This window comes from Acartia tonsa, chromosome 3 (assembly GCF_053477335.1).
Source record: "Acartia tonsa isolate MP-2025a chromosome 3, ASM5347733v1, whole genome shotgun sequence".
Classification (NCBI taxonomy): Eukaryota; Metazoa; Arthropoda; class Copepoda; order Calanoida; family Acartiidae; genus Acartia; species Acartia tonsa.
In genome coordinates, this window is record NC_137262.1 from 41,887,048 (window position 1) to 41,901,266 (window position 14,219).

The window sequence follows — 14,219 nt, forward strand, 5'->3', positions numbered from 1 at the left end:
ACCATTACAAAAGTATTAATTCTACTTTTAAAAGCAGTATATATTTGCCTTGTACTTTTTAAACTTGCGTACATTCTTGGAATACTCAGTATATGTTAACGGGTTGCTATTTTAGAGAGAGATACATAAGAAGAAGTCTTCATTTGAAATGTTTATACGTAATGACAGATTTTTATAAATTGTTAACCCATCAAAGGAATATAATCATAAGTGCTACTTTTGTAAATGAAAGAACAGCATTGCCTAATTTAATAGTTAATTTAAACAATTATTTATTGTTACCCAGAGTGTGGGGAATTTTGACTATAATTCACCTTATTTCCAAAAGTTTTATAAACGTGTTCTTTCATTCGATGACAAATTAGGGTTCATTTATGAATTTTTGACTTTTTTTTCAAACTAGTAGTGACGAAACTTTTTTAACAATAATTATCATATGCAAAAAGGGTATAAACATATTTGGGGGGGGGGGGGGGTTATCAATTTATTGTCCGTTGTCATGAACCTGCCAATATCTTAGAGAAGATGATATGATTATGTAGTAACATGCTGACATCTTTTTGCTTTCAAACTTTTGTGTAACATGACATGGACACCAAGAGGTTAAAGATTCGCTTCATTTATTTTGCTAAATAAATTAGTTTTCTCACAAACTATAAATAAAAGTATTTTAGCAAGGCAATATATTTAATGTGAGCTACAAAATCAGTTTTACATATCCAACAAACTTATTTTACTTTGTGAATGATAGAATAGTCTTATTTGTTTTAAACTTAGAACTTAAAGCATGGAGGGAGGGGACATTGAACTTTGAAATTGCTTACAATCCCCAAAGTTTATACAGAAAATTATATTTATTTTGAAACAGTGCTCCAACTTTTCCACCAATAATACGAATCTATTTAAGAAGTAATTTTGTTATTTTGTCTATTAATCTACCCTCAAAGTTCCCTGGTGTAAGGAAATCTATGTAAATAATCTCTAATTCATATATAAAAATTACTAATTTCTATTTCTATACAAATCTACATAAAAAAAAATAAACAACATTGTTGAAACACTTCACTATATGTGGTTGTACTCTTCTTAATAAATTAAATCAATTATTTTGCGGTGAGCTGGCGCTTCAGAATATTTTAGGATCTTTCTCTTTATCTCTTTCTCTTGTTTTTTATATTTCAAACTTTTACGGCAAAAGTTTTAATAAAAATAGTTTGTTGATTTTCTTATTTGTTTTACTTAAATATGTCCTACAAATCAGGCAGTTTCCACTAAATTTCCTAGTTGAGCACTCCCCCCCTGCCTTGTTTTTAAATAGATTAAAAATTGAGTGTTTGGTATGGTTTGTTTGTTTATTACTAATAGGTTAGGTTAGGTTTTATTGGGTAATGGTTAAATCCGCAGGGCAAGGGCACTGCAAGTTTAGCTAAGCCCTATGCTAAAATTAGACATAAGAAAAAAAACACTATAAAAGATATTGGGAGATGGGTGTGAGTGCTCGATGGTAAATTTTAGGGACAGCACCAAAAATATTTCAAGTTCAAATATGAAGGAGAGTGAAGAAAAAACAAATATGACATGAAGATAAATAAAATAAATTATGACAAATCTGACGGAAGAAGAACTTCATTTTGGCGTTTTTGGGAGTTACTGCGTTAATGCAAAGCAAATATACAATATAATATACAAAATTATCTGTAAGTTAGGCTGTTAGTTTCATAAAAATCCAAGCATATAAACTAGAAAGGTTTTTTTTGATGGATAAGATCTAGTTAACAACTGAACCGATTAAGTTCTCCAATATTAGGACAGACTCTTTTCTTTCTAAATTAAAGTCATGGGATTGTTTTAAGTTATTTCTAGTTCTCTTTAATTATTTATGTGTTATTTTACTTTTACTGAACATTTTTGCTTTTTGTCTAAACACTTTTGATTTTGGTGTAGAGTGTATAAACAAAACATACTTAGGGAGAAAGGGTAATTAAAACTCATCAAACAATCAACCCTTTGATTGCATGGTCTTTTTAAAACATTAAATAGCTAATAAAATGTCACAATACTTTTCTTGAATAGTGTATGTCCGTATGTCCCGGAATCACACACTGTAAGTCAATCTAGCAATGTAATTAGTAATTCGTGTTTGTATTAAGAGGAAAGTCCGTTCTTAATTTTTATTAGTGTAAATCCCTAATCATGTAAAACAAAATTGCCCATTTTGCAGGTTACAATTATTTGTAGAAAGGTTTGTATAACACAAATCAAAATTACATAAAAGTCTCCACAGTTTTGAGGCACCAAATGAGAGAACGTGTTTAAAAACTTTAGGGACCAATATGATATACAGTTCAATGTACCCTTCCTCCCTGTATTAATTTTAAAAAGCAATCTATCATTCATTGGTCTTGAAAAAATTGGAAACTTAAATTAAACTGGATGGTAAATTTAGCAGTGTCCAAACTTTTCTACCATTAATTTCAATATAGCAATAAAAAATACTAAAATGGTGTCCCATTAAAGTTACTACCTTGAAAGATTTGATTTTTCTAATGCAAATGATTTGCAAACATGAAACATTGATAATTACTTTGTCTGTTAATTATCTATCCATCTATCTGTCTATCTATCTACATATCAACCATCACACGTTTGTCTGAATATTTTCATTTTTAATTGACAATTATAATTTATTAATTATCAATCTATCAATGTTTCTTTTTATTTATTTGGCTTTCTATGTGTTTCTATATCTATCTTATTTTATCTATTTTTCAGCAAACATTGAACATTGATAATTACTTTGTCTGTTAATCATCTATCCATCTATTTTCATGTCTATCTGTCTATTTATAATTACACGTTATTTACTATTTATCTGTCTGAATATTTAGTTTTGAATTTTAATTGACAATTAACATACATATTAATTAAGTAACTATCTGTTTGCCCTTATATGTCTATTTATCTAACTATATACCTTTATACTTCTTTCTATATTTCTAATTTTATGAAATTATCTCTATCTGTATTTATTAACAAAAGAAGTATTTCAAAATTAAATTTGGTTTTATCTATTTATTGACTTTTCTTACTATGCCATTTATTTTACTATCGGCTCTTCCCTTAGAGGCCTCTAGAGCTTGAGGTGAAGACACTGGATTGGGAAGTCGAATGCCCATTTTCATTTTTTTTTTAAAGAAAAGTAAAAACAAAATTGGGAACACCGTATTAGTGTCTTAGAAATTATCAGTGTGACGTAAAAATAATAGGATGTTTCGATAGTATGAAGATTTTAAGAATTGTTAATATAGCTCCGAAATTAAGATTTTTTTGGCTTTTAAAAAATATAAAAAAATATTTAATAAATTGCATAATATTTTTGCTTACTTTTTATTTAACAAAATCAACGTTTTTTGCAAAAAAATTTTTATTATAATATCTTTAAAATTGAAGGTTAGTTGAAACAGCTGATTAATGTTTTTATTTTTGAATCCAGGGATTTGGCAAGAAAAACAGACCATTTTTGTTATACATTTTAAAGCAAAGCTTTTCTATAATTAGGGTCGGTCCGACGGTCTGTCGGTCTGTCGGTCCGTGACGGATTGCTTTTTCGTTGATTTAGGCACGTTAGATTTTTATATCGACTTCAAATTTTGCATGGTGTTGGTCCCTGTATAAGTTAGGTACAATTTAGAAAGTGTAGCAACTCTATAATCGTTACCAAAATGTCCGTACGTCCATTTTTAACATGTTGATTTTTCCACTTTTTTAACAACATATTTTTATATGATTTAATTATCAGATCGATTTGAGTTTTGCTATACTGATTCCTGGGACAACAAAGTACAATATTATATTTTTGCACACACTATTCTCCAATATTTTTTAATATACTCGCAAGTCAATGTTTACGTCAGTAGGGACATTGTACCATGTAGCTTCCTAACTATATGTAGAAGTTAAGAGGAATCATTCTTATATTTCCAAAAAAACAAGGATGACAACATCCATAAAAGCGAAGCACTGAAACGGTAGGACAAACGGACATTAACACTTGTATAGTGTCTAAACTGAATTATCAGAATATAAAAGTATAAGAGTCGAAGCAAAATTGTAAGTAAATTTGTTGAAAAACTTCTTGATACAGGATAATGTTTATTGAGTTTATGGACATACTTACATTTTTAGGATTTGATTATAGAGTTGCTTCGCTTAAAATTTTGTTCTTTGTTGTCCCAGGAATCAATATACCAAAAATCAGATCAAACGGATAATTAGATCACATAAAAATTTGCTGTTAAAAAATTAGAAAAATCAACATGTTTAAAATGGACGTACGGACATTCTGGTAATGATTATAGAGTTGCTACGCTTTCTAAATCGTACCTAACTACTACAGGAATCATCATGCAAAGTTTGAAATCGATAGGACAATTCTAACATGCCTAAATTAACGAATAAAAGCTATCTATCTCGGACGGACGGACGGACGGACGTACGGACGGACGGACGGACGGACGGACGGACCGACCCTAATTATAGAAAAGCTTCGCTTTTAAAAATAGTTTGCATTTCAGTAAAAAATGGGAAGAAAGTCTTTATACAATGAAAAAATGGCGGAGTTAAAAAGGAAGGAAGAATTAAACAATTCACTCTTCATGGTATGTTAAGTTTAATATTATTTGGTGAGAAAGTAGAGACGTTCCAAAAAAGGGGGAGGTAGTAAATGTATGCTAGCCGAGGGTCAATTGGTTAGTGCCCGCGCATCTGTGTGTGTTTCGACAGACAGTGTTTTGGTCTCAGTATCAGTCTGTACACAATTAATGAGAAGATATTTGTGAATTATATACAGTTTGGATTATTGTATAAAATATAATTTTAAAGGTACAATGTCAAATTTTAAAACAATTTTTGTCTTAATATCTACAAGCAAATTAAAATTTAAGTGTAAAAACGGTTTAGTTCAGAATTAACTGTTCATATTTGTATTTTCATATTATTTGATATATGTATTTGTAGTTTGTAGATATCTATAATACAAAGTAGCTTGATGTCTGTCTGTCCGTCCGTCCGTCTGAAGCTTAAGATCTCGGTAACCACTGAACCGATTGGATTCTACTCTTCAGGGTATATACCTATCGGTCCTGTGGTGGTTTTAAGCTATTTTCTTGGGGGTTGGGACACCCCCAATCCCCACAAAAATGAAAATTTCCCCCCTCCCCAATTTTTTTTTTGCAGAAGATTTCCTTGGTACTTTTTTGGCAGAAGATTTCCTAGGTCCTTTTTTTTATGCAGAAGATTTCCGTGGTCCTTTTTAAAAGCGAAGCTTTTCTATAATTAGGGTCGGTCCGTCCGTACGTCCGTCCGAGATAGATAGCTTTTATTCGTTAATTTAGGCATGTTAGAATTGTCCTATCGATTTCAAACTTTGCATGATGATTCCTGTAGTAGTTAGGTACGATTTAGAAAGCGTAGCAACTCTATAATCATTACCAGAATGTCCGTACGTCCATTTTAAACATGTTGATTTTTCTAATTTTTTAACAGCAAATTTTTATGTGATCTAATTATCCGTTTGATCTGATTTTTGGTATATTGATTCCTAAGACAACAAAGAACAATATTTTAAGCGAAGCAACTCTATAATCAAATCCTAAAAATGTAAGCATGTCCATAAACTCAATAAACATTATCCTGTATCAAGAAGTTTTTCAACAAATTTACTTACAATTTTGCTTCGACTCTTATACTTTTATATTCTGATAATTCAGTTTAGAGACTATACACTTGTTAATGTCCGTTTGTCCTACCGTTTCAGTGCTTCGCTTTTATGGATGTTGTCATCCTTGTTTTTGCAGAAGATTTCCTTTACGAATTTCGCCAAAAATTTTATTTGATCACCTCTTGGGGAAAAAGCCCCTAGAGGCTAGGGGCGAAGCCGCTAGTATTATATAGTAAAACAACGTTTTAAAAACCGAAGCTTTTCTATAAATAGGGATGGTCCGTCTGTCCATCCGTCCGTCCGTACGTCCGTCCGAGATAGATAGCTTTTATTTGTTAATTTAGGCATGTTAGAATTGTCATATCGATTTCAAACTTTGCATGATGACTACTGTAGTAGTTAGGTACGATCTAGAAAGCGTAGCAACTCTATAATCATTACAAGAATGTCCGTTTTAAACATATTGATTTTTTTTACTTTTTTAACAACAAATTTTGATTTGATCTAATTATCCGTTTGATCTGATTTTTGGTATATTGATTCCTGGGACAACAAAGAACAATATTATAAGCGAAGCAACTCTATAACCAAGTCCTAAATAGGTAAGTATGTCCATAAACATTATCCTGTATTAAGCAGTTTTTCAAGAAATTTACTTACAATTTTGCTTCGACTCTTATACTTTTATATTCTGGTTATTCAGTTCAGACACTATACAAGTGTTAATGTCCGTTTGTCCTACCGTTTCAGTGCTTTGCTTTTATAAATGTTGTCATCCTTGTTTACTTCAATTTTATTTATCTTTAACTTAAAGTATCACGCTTTCGCAATCTTCAGAAAGATACTTTTATTTTTTTATAATGCATTATTTATAGCAGATGTCGCCCATGGAATGAACATTGCTTGTATCCTCCATTCCAACAACTCAACGCCAAGCGGGTGGTTTCAGGAAAAGAAATTAATTTGATATAAGTTGCATCATATTCAGCAGATATTAAAATGAAAATGAAAACATTAAAACCAGTTTTGTTAGCACCTAGAAGAAACTAGTCTGTAATACGTGTATGGTTAAGAACTGGTTTTAATCCAGCGGCTATCAATCAGTTGCGAAGCCATACTGGAAATTCATTTTTTTTCTTTATACCAGCGCGGCGGCTATGTTCCTTTAGTCTACCCTACACTTTCTATTGTAGGTTTAAAATGGGTTTTTCCAGGGGGGCGATTACATTTGGGAGGGTGAAGGTACCCTCCCTCCAAAATAGTTATAATTATCTTTCGGTACAAACAAAAACATAAATCAAAGTAAATTTTTTTTTGCGGCAGGATGAAGTACAGGTTGAGTTTCGATCTACAAGGTAGTAGTTTTTATTGCATAGTATTATAGACAGCTTTCCGCGGTTGGAAAAGTGTAAATTATAAGATCAATTCCAGTTTTGTTTGTCTTTAAAATTTTTTGTAAAAAATTGTATAGATTCAATGCACGTTTTTTCATCATGGCTAAGAAGCGGTTTTAATTCAGGGATAATAATCGGTTTTAAAGGAAAAGTAACTTTTTACAAATATTTTACATAGTGATGGAGGGGACACTGGAATAAGAATTATACGGGTGCTCAAAGTTGTGCAATATCCAAGTATTAATATATCTTTCTCCATAATATGGAAAGTGTCGCACACTAAAACTAATCCTTGTTATTAGGGTTGGGCCGGATATCCGGCCATTTTCAATATCCGGCCGGATACCGGATATTGAAACTATCTGGCCGGATATCCGGCAATATAATCTTTTATATTTTACAACAAAAATCTCTGTTTTTTTAATCTTAAATAGAAGAAATTTTTGTTTCTGAATATGTTTATCTTTATGTAAAGGGGTAGGTAGTTTCACGAAATGCATTTGAACTCAATTTAGTGAACCGCATATTTTTTCCTGGTTAATTGGTTAAACTACATTTATATGGCATATATTAGAAAGAATTTAAATTTTCTACTACGTAGTTTTGAAAATATCATGACTTGAAAATCGTCTTTTTGTGATATATGCACTTTAAAAAGATGATTTTCTAGTCTTGATATTTTCAAAACTACGTGGTAGAAAATTGAAATTCTTTCTATAATATACCATATAAATATAGTTTAACCCATTAACTAGCAAAAAAATATGCGGTTCACTAAATTAAGCTCAAATGCATTTTGTGAAACTACCCCTTTTATATTAGAAATCTCAATACATAAATTTTGGCGGTGGCAGCAATACTTGGCAGCTGCCAGCCGCAAACCGACGGTTGGCAGGTAAACGGCAACGGATTTTATGAAATTGTAATATGTCATGAAGATATATAAAAAAGCCTAAGTTTAAAATTTGAAATCTTTAAGTAAAAATTTGCAGTCACAGGAACCGTTTAAAGATTTCTGGAGACCTGGAGTTTCAGGACTTGAACACCTATATTACATATGAGGATGTACGACTATAGGATATTTTAGTATTAGATAACATGAAATGCTTTGTTTAAGTAAAAATATAAATATAAGCTTCTTATAGGTCCCAGGGTGGTTTTAGGCTGTTTAATTTTTACAAAAAAAAGTCGTTGTAAGGTTTTAAGTTATTTTTCTGCACTTTCATGTCCCTTCTAATATCCCTAGATACTAGGGACGCAACCACTAGTATAATATAAAACACCAATTTATGAAGAAATTTTTTTGCGGGTATAGTCCCTTTCGTTGCAACGCCCCTTAAGGAGCGATTATTCGTATTTTCAAAGTAGCTTTCCTCCTATTTCTAGCCCCTAGCGGGGGACTCTAACCTTGCGGGGCCAATTGCCTAACCCTGCGGGGCAATCACCTAACCAAATATAACCTAACCTAACCTAAAATAACCCATTAAAAATACAACAAATCATCCCTTAAGGTGCGTTGCCACGAAAGGGACTATATCCTTTTGTGATACTTTAATATGTAGTAATTTGGCCGGTTATCCGGCCGGATATCCGGTAATTTGGTCGGATAACCAGATATTTGCCGGATACCGGCGTTGACCGGATATCCGGCCGGATACCGGATATCCGGCATTTAAAATCAGCCGGATATCCGGTATCCGGCCAAAAAATTATCCGGCCCAACCCTACTTGTTATTTCAGGCCTAACCTAACATCCAGTGTGCAACGTTGTCACCCTCATATCTGCAATGAAGCTTGAGCGAGCGGTTCCAATTTTCTGGTTCACCTTGTACGTCTATTCAGAAGTAGATGCAGCTAGCCAGGTAAAATATTATATCAGGGAGAGAGGGAGGGAACATTGGGAAAGCATCGGACACATGACCGTGAATTTACTCTTATTCTTTGGTATAAAAACATAATTGACATTTATAAAATATTTATTGGAACAAAAAAAGCATTGTCAGAACTTTTCCACCAATAATTTTAATATTTTTAAAAGTAAATCTCAAAAACAAAAATGAACATCCAGTTATTCAGTAATAGTCCCTTTCGTGGCAACGCCCCTTAAGGGGCAATTCGTCGTATTTTTAAAATGGCTTTTGATAAGTTATTTTAGGTTAGGTTAGGTTAAATTGAGTTAGGTGATTGCCCTACAGGGTTAGGCTATTTATCCCGTAGGGTTAGAGCCCCCCGCAGGGGCTAGAAATAGGAGAAAAGCTACTTTGAAAAAAACAAAGAAACGCCCCTTAAAGAGCGTTGCTCTGAAAGAGACTATACCCAGTTATTCTAATAAAAGTAAAAGGGGACTATCCACGAACAAAAGCAAGTGATTCTAAGCACCTTCCAGCATTGATCCATAAAATTTTTAATATTTGGTTTATCGACTAAAAATTGAGGTTTCATCATAGTATTATATGGAGAAAAAAAATTGAAATGTTAAGCATCTTTTAGTGCAATATCATAAAATTTGATGAGTTCTAAGTTCAATATTTTAAACAGTTTAATTAATGTACTTTTACAATTTACAGCATTTGATGCTTTTATTTTATTTTGTCCTTTGAACTCAACAAACCATTTGCTGATATTGCATCAAAAAATGCTTTACATTTCAAAGTTTTTTCATGTAAACAATGGTGAAGCATAACTTTTTAGTCGATAACCCAAATACTAAACATAAACCTAGTATATTCACTTGCTCTTGTTCGTGGATAGTCCCCTTTAACATAAAAAAGTCATAATTAAGACAATTTATGATGTATTTGCATCTAACATGTTATCCTTATAAAAAAGAAACAGGATATCTAGCTATGAGTATGTTCCGAGGGATCCTTAACCACTGAATTGTACAACAGTTCTCCTTTACAATGTATCATCTCCTGGGTCCCTAGAAGGTTTATAACTATTTTATGGGAGGCGATCAAACCTCAAAAAAAATTAGGGGGGATATACTTATCTTTTTACAATTAAAATAAAAGAGAAGGGGGGTCGAATTCAATTAAAACCACCTCAAGTGGCCCTAGAGGCCCCTGGGGACGTATAGCTGTGCCTTTGCTTTTCTTTCCATGAAACAGACTATAAAATTTTCCTTTTCAGGTACGCATGAATCAGAAAGACAAATACAGGCGAACAACAATACCTTGGAATCTAATTTAGAAACAGGTACAGTAGGGATGGGACATTGTATTGTAAATTACATTGGTACCCAAAGTGGCAAAGTTTTATAACTATGTTATCATTTTCGTTTGCACAAAAAATCCTTGGGTGCCTTTATCGAATCAGGGTAATTTTAATTTAAAGAATGAATGATTTTGTGTATCATCATTGGGGACATACATCAATTTATCTTCCATTGTCTTACCCCTAAAGATTTCCGTGTATAAGTAAATGTAAATAGACGATAAATTAATCTTCCCCCAACATTTTAAGCTAAGACAGATATCAGTAAGGTTTATTTCTATTAACAAAATCAAAAGGGCACTTATTTGCTGGTCTTTGGATGCCAAATTCAGTGACATTGAACAATAGAAATCATAACTTTACAGGTAGATATCGTATATAGGTTTCCAAATTACTGGCTTATTAATCAAAGAAATTTAGGTTATAGTCCCTTTCGTGGCAACGCCTCGTAAAGGGTGTTTTGTCATATTTTTACATTAGTTTTTATAGGTTGTTTTAGGTTAGGTTAAGTTAGATAATTGCCCTGCAGGGATAGGCAATTGTCCCCACAGGGTTAGAGCCCCCTGCAGGGGCTTGAAATAGAGGAATTGCCACGAAAGGGACTATACCTGAAATTTCAAAAAGTGTACCCTCTGTTTCTATGTCAATCATGCAAACAATATAATAAAGAATGGTGCTTTCAAATTGCCTAGCGAGAATAGAAACTTCTCCTTTAACATTTTAGATAGTTTAAATTGTGAGGGGTTATCTTAAACCAAATACAACCTAACCTAACCTAACCTAAGTTAGAATAAAATACTAACACACCAAAAACTATCCCATACTTTATTTTAAAAATTTTTCCAACTAATGGGGTGTTTCTGCTTGACTGGACACTTCAAGGGAATCCTCAAAAAAATATTGAATTGAATTGAAAATGTTGAATATTATATATTTTTTTCAGAAAAGCCACCCAGAAGCCGTGGGCGTCTCTCCCTTTTTTAACATTGCAAGTAAAAAAACATTTAAACCTTTTTAACTATTTGTCTCAGAGTATGAAAACAATGCATTTTCTTTTTTAAAAATTATTTTTTTATTAGGAACTAATTAAAAAACATAGACAAATCTAACTTTGCATTAAAAAAAAATAAAGAAAAGTTCCAAATGATAAAAACAAAAAAATGTACCTTACAAAAACAAACCAAAAAGTCTTTCCAAGAAATCTGAAGTTGTGTTCTTTAGATATGATTGCCTTCTATTTTAAGTTTTACTTTTTTTATCCATTTTTTATTTAATTGTCAAAATCTAGGTGATGTAAATATTTATAATTGTTATGTTTTTTCTATTGTGATAAAGTATAAAATGTTGTATTTTTTTTTGTATATTAATAGTTATATATCTCATCGTATTATAGTCAGCTTTCTGTAGAAAATAAAAATAAAAATATTAAAACAAGTTTTGTTAGACCCAAGGGGCCGAAGGTCCCGGATAACAAAGCTTATATTAATTTTTGATGTTTATTTAAATATCAGTAATTAAGAGATTTTATGGTCTTGCTGTTATGGATTTTGTCATCTTTGTTGTTAAATGTTGAATACACTTTAAAATTTATTAAAAATAAAAAAATGTTTGACTGTATAATTTCATTTTCTTATCCTTTTTAAAGCGAAGCTTTTCTATAATTAGGGTATATACCTCCGTAACTGTTAGCTTTTTTAGTTAATTTAGGCATGTTAAAATTGTCCTATCGATTTCAAACTATGCATGATGATTCCTATAGTATTTAGGTACGATTTAAAAAGAGTAGCAACTCTATAATCATTCATTATAAACGTCCATTTTGAACTTGTTTATTTTCAACTTTTTAGTAACAAATTTTTATGTGATATAATAATCCGGTTGAACTGATTTTTGAAATACTTATTCCTAGAACAACATAGTATAATGTTATAAGTGTAGCATCTCTATAATCAAGTCTTAAAAATGTAAGTATTAAACATTCAACAAAACGTACAATTCGACTTTTATACATTTATATTCTGATTATTCAGTTCTGACACTCTACACGTATTATTGTTCGTTTTCCTTCCTTTTCAGAACTTCGCTTTTATGGAGGTTCATCCTTGTTTTGTATTTGTTAAACTGAATCATTGAAATATATAAAAGAAATGATCTAAAATTTTTAACCAGTTACTCGCTAATACTGATTCCTATGACAACAAAATACAATATTATAAGCGAAGCATCTCTATAATCAATTCCTAAAAATGTTATTATGTCCTTAAACGATATCCTTTATTTAAGCAGTTTTAACAAATTTACTACAATTTTGTTTCGACTTTTATACATTTGCCCTTAACAGTCGGGCCCCTTGCCGCACCTTAATCGGTTTAATTAATGAATGTTTATGTTCGTTGGTACCGATTTAGAACTTCGCCTTTATGGACGTTGTCATCCTTATTTTTTCCCCCAAAATTTAGGGAAAATACAAAGGGGTTACATAAAAAGAGAAATATTCGCTGAAGAAGGCATTCAATATGTTTCAAACTTGCTAACCGCTGGACCGATTTGGATCTGCTTTAAATTTTTGTATATATTCCCTCAATGTAAATCGCCGCTATTAAAACAATACGTTCCAACTAAGCGGTTCCCCCTTCACTCCTCTTCCCTCATACAATGATTTATATTTGTCACAGATAAATTGCTTTGGTTTATTATGCTGACAGAAGCTTGATAAACTATACAAATGACTATGTTTGCTCGAAAAATTGAAATTAATCTATGCATTGAAAACAATAATATAAAAGCTAAATTGCTATTGCTTATTCTAAAGGGCGATTTGTCGTATTTTTAAAATGACTTTTTATAGGTTAGGTTAGGAGTAAAGCTACTGTGAAAAATACGAAGAATCGCCCCATAAGGTGCCATGTTACGAAATGGACTATACCCGATATTTATTTATAGAAAATCTATATTAATTCTTCTTTGGAAGAAAATAAAGAAAGATAAAAACAGATTTACAAAGAGTATAAAAATTTTAGTATTTTGTACTCTTTGTAACAGTATTTCCTAAATTTTCTTTATAAATTATAAATTATCGATCAGTCCTATTTTCCATCCCACCAGTTCTATTATCCATCCCTTTTTTAGGGGTTTCCTTTCCCACCTCTCCTCTCATCCCTCAATTTTTTGTTACGTCACTAAGTTGATTTCTAAGACAGTAATACGGGGTTCCAAAATTGGTAGTCATTTTTATCTAGGGGCAATTTATCAGGGGAAGGTCGTAGTACCTTACTGACACATACGGTTTCTGTTACTTTAATATCAGAATTATCAACCATTACAAATTTATCTAATTAGGTATAAGTCTGATTTATCTATGCCTTTATCCCTCTGTTCATGTTACTAATTACTTAGTCTGCTAGTTCTTTTATATAATTTGCATGAATCTTATGGGATAATACAATGAACGATAATGGATCCTTATTTATGATAGAAAATTAAAATTATTGCTGGAAATGTTTAAACTAAATTTTCAAAAAGTTTATAAGGTTGCATTGGGTACTATTATAGTTTGCAATCTTTTCTGTCCCTTGGTATAAAGCATTTTCAAAATCACTTTGCGTACTATGTTAAGTTCAATAAGTAAAAAATAAAGTATAAAGATATATTTTTGGCACGATTTTAATCACTTTATACCATGTAATATTAATCGATATTGCAAAATTGGAATAGAATTATGAGATAGATATAACAGAATAGATAAATATTTAAACATTGATTAAATTATATGCATAAAAAAAAACGTTTATTCACATTTATTATCAAGTTAAATTTATTTTGAGTTATTTTTTGTTAGGATATCTTCCACCCGGACTCATAATTTTTTGTGGGGTTAATAATGATAATCC

General features: G+C 31.3%; 1 long non-coding RNA gene across 4 annotated transcripts; it reads left to right on the forward strand.

Annotated features, from left to right (window-relative positions):
- Positions 1–4,566: 4,566 nt before the first annotated feature.
- Positions 4,567–11,946, forward strand: LOC145314222 (uncharacterized). 4 transcript variants are annotated; one of them, XR_013877661.1, is made up of 5 exons: positions 4,567–4,658; positions 7,043–7,074; positions 8,854–8,975; positions 10,246–10,311; positions 11,273–11,946. It is a non-coding gene; the product is annotated as an uncharacterized LOC145314222 (long non-coding RNA). The 4 variants fall into 4 exon arrangements; XR_013877662.1 differs by having other exon boundaries at positions 4,644–4,658; positions 7,043–7,077; XR_013877663.1 differs by lacking the exon at positions 7,043–7,074 and having other exon boundaries at positions 4,571–4,658.
- Positions 11,947–14,219: the final 2,273 nt, after the last annotated feature.